The sequence below is a fragment of the Herpailurus yagouaroundi genome, unplaced genomic scaffold (genome assembly GCF_014898765.1).
Source record: "Herpailurus yagouaroundi ecotype Mexico unplaced genomic scaffold, PumYag 63375, whole genome shotgun sequence".
Classification (NCBI taxonomy): Eukaryota; Metazoa; Chordata; class Mammalia; order Carnivora; family Felidae; genus Herpailurus; species Herpailurus yagouaroundi.
The window spans coordinates 1-2716 of NW_024416920.1; the positions used below are offsets into that span (position 1 = coordinate 1).

Sequence of the window (2716 nt, forward strand, 5' to 3'; positions counted from 1 at the left end):
GCCAGGCTGGGCGGGTAGCAAGCGGGGGCCGTGGCGGCGGTGGCGGCGGCGGCGGGCAGGCGGGCGAGCGAGCGGGGGATGGGCGCCGCGTGGCGCGGACGGCCGGCCCCAACCCCCTCCGCTTCCCGCCCAGCGCCTCACGGACCGGGGGGAGGGGTCATTCTTCACATTCTTCACCCCGCCCCTCCCCCTGCTTCAATCAAACTTGGGCGGGGGAAGTCCCGCCCCCGGGCCGCGCCCATTGGCCCGCGCTGCCTCCCGCTGTGGCGTGACTGGCTCTGGGCACAGCTAGGTCTCCCTGACGTCACCTCCGCTATCAGGTTTGTGGGCCGGGGAGACCTTGGCCTTGGGGGCTGGGATGCAGGAGGAAGGTAGGAAGTGCGGGGGGAGGGCCGGCGCGGGCGGGCGCGGGCGGGCCCTGGGCTGGCTCGCTGCCCCTAATCCGCCCGGCCGGGCGCCGCCACGGTCCCGGAGCAGCTGTGCGGCCGGCTCCGCTGCGGCGGCCGTCCTTGGCGAGGGAGCGGGGCGGGCGGCGGGAGGAAGCGGGCTCCCGAGAGACGGGCTCGTGCGCGGCGACCTGGGCCACCGCCAGCGGCCGCAGCCCTGAGTCGGGGCTGGTCGCCCTGCAGGCGGGCCGGCTGGGGCCCGTCCCCGGCGCGCTCCGGTGAGGAATGCGTAACCTTTCTGTCCTTGGCCAGCAGTGGCCTTCTGTCTCCAACTTTTACAGTAGGGCCTGGCCCCCTGCCTTCCGTGTCAGGGGAGGGCGTGTGCTCCTTTCCAGCCCTTCTTTCTCGGATAGACTTCTCGCTCGCGAGAGGCTCGGCCGGCGGGAAGAGGCGGTGGGAGGCCGTGAGTGTTACGTTCCTGCCGCAAATGAGGAGACGATGAGTTTTCCTTTTTTAGCTTTGCTGGTAAATACTGCTGCCTTGGCCCTCGGTTCCTAAAGTGAAAAGCTCGGTTAGCAGTCCCCCGCACTTCCTTCTGTTGGCCTGAGAATCATGCAATAATGTAAGGAGATTTAGGGTCAAATTTTAGATTTGTATGTAGTTTAGAAAATAATCGTATCCAGGTTTTTGTGCTGAATGGAGTTTAGGTTCATTTACAGTATGTTCAGGGAGTGTGTAGTTAAGGAAGTAAAAACTTGTAAGATACTTCGGGTTTTGTGAGGGTGTTTGATTTATTATACACAGTTGCTAAAAGTGTTGTCTTCAAACTTGTGAGTTTTTTGAGAGACAAACCTCTCCCATTTCTCCTGAATTCAGTTATAATTAAATAGTATTTTTAAATGTGTTGCTTGGGTACAGGCAATTATGGTTGATAGTGGGAAAAGTAATGCGTTTGGGTAGTTATTTTGCAGTGATAGCTAGAAGATCCTTTTCTTCATGTTGAAAGGGGCTGTGGGTCCTTCCCTCTTCACTAAATTGAAGCTCTGTTAAATTTGAGAGACTGGAGAATTAGGCAGGTGTGAGGGAAACAAAACACCTGTTCAGAAATGAGAGGAAATTTGCAAACGACGGAATTCAGACTTCTAGAATGAAGAGATCAGTATTATACAAGGTAGTCTCAAATGGTTAACTCCTTAAGGGCATTTTATTTTTATCACGAACTAGTATTTCTTGCTTTAGAGTACAGCACACTAGATATTTGTGCTTTTTTTTTTTTCAATAGCTAATACAGTAATAGCTTTACTAATAGTGGGAATTGTTTTGTATTGAGAGCTCTACACCATTGTTTCAAACTGTAGGTCTTGACTCCTTGGGTCATGAAATCTCTTCAGCGGCTGGTAGCCAGAATTTTAAAAAACTAGAATAGAAAATATTAGTGTGTTACATGAAACTTGATTCAGTTCTGTGCATATATATTTTTTTCCCCCGAAATGTCTTTTTCTGAGGGTGTCAAAAAGGTTTGAAAGACAGTACCTCTCAAAGATATTTTTCTCCCTTATAGGACTGGTCTTCTGCAAGGAATACTAAAAGCCCTGTTCATTTATATTTGGTGGAGGGTGGTCCCCTTAACTCTTACTTTCAGGAGTTAGGAAAATAGATTTGTCACCAATGACCTGATACGTTTTAATCATTTAGAATTTTTAATATTCTGAGAAGCTTTTATTTAGACAGTAGGATCTCAGGATATTAATTCCAGTGATTTTTTTTTTTTTCCCCATGTCTAGATGAGAGTAGAATTTGGATCCCCAGTAATGAGTTGTCAACATTGCCTCATGTGACCTCAGGACTGGAGTAAAAGGAGGCCTGGTCACTCTTGCCCTTTGCCTGTATGGGTGTTCTAAGCATTGCACAATCACTTAAGAGTGGACTTCATTAAATAACCAGATAAAACGAGACTCCTGACCCCTTTTTTTGGTGCCAAATCTTTGAAATCTAGAGTGTATTTCCCGGTTGCAGCACATCTGGGCTAGTTGCATTATTGTGCTCAGGAGTGACAAGTGGCTGATGGCTACCGAATGAATAATGCAATTCTAGTGGATTGTGTATCTGCTTTTTAAAAATCAGCTTTCTCCGGGCGCCTGGGTGGCGCAGTCGGTTAAGTGTCCGACTTCAGCCAGGTCACGATCTCGCGGTCCGTGAGTTCGAGCCCCGCATCAGGCTCTTGGGCTGATGGCTCAGAGCCTGGAGCCTGTTTCCGATTCTGTGTCTCCCTCTCTCTCTCTGCCCCTCCCCCGTTCATGCTCTGTCTCTCTCTGTCCCAAAAATAAATA

At 50.8% G+C, this 2716-nt stretch overlaps 1 long non-coding RNA gene across 2 annotated transcripts; it reads left to right on the forward strand.

Moving 5' to 3' along the window:
• Nucleotides 1-340: 340 nt before the first annotated feature.
• On the forward strand, nucleotides 341-2341 carry LOC121024327 (uncharacterized). 2 transcript variants are annotated; one of them, XR_005787667.1, is made up of 2 exons: nucleotides 341-1008; nucleotides 2171-2341. It is a non-coding gene; the product is annotated as an uncharacterized LOC121024327 (long non-coding RNA). The 2 variants fall into 2 exon arrangements; XR_005787666.1 differs by having other exon boundaries at nucleotides 344-1557.
• Nucleotides 2342-2716: the final 375 nt, after the last annotated feature.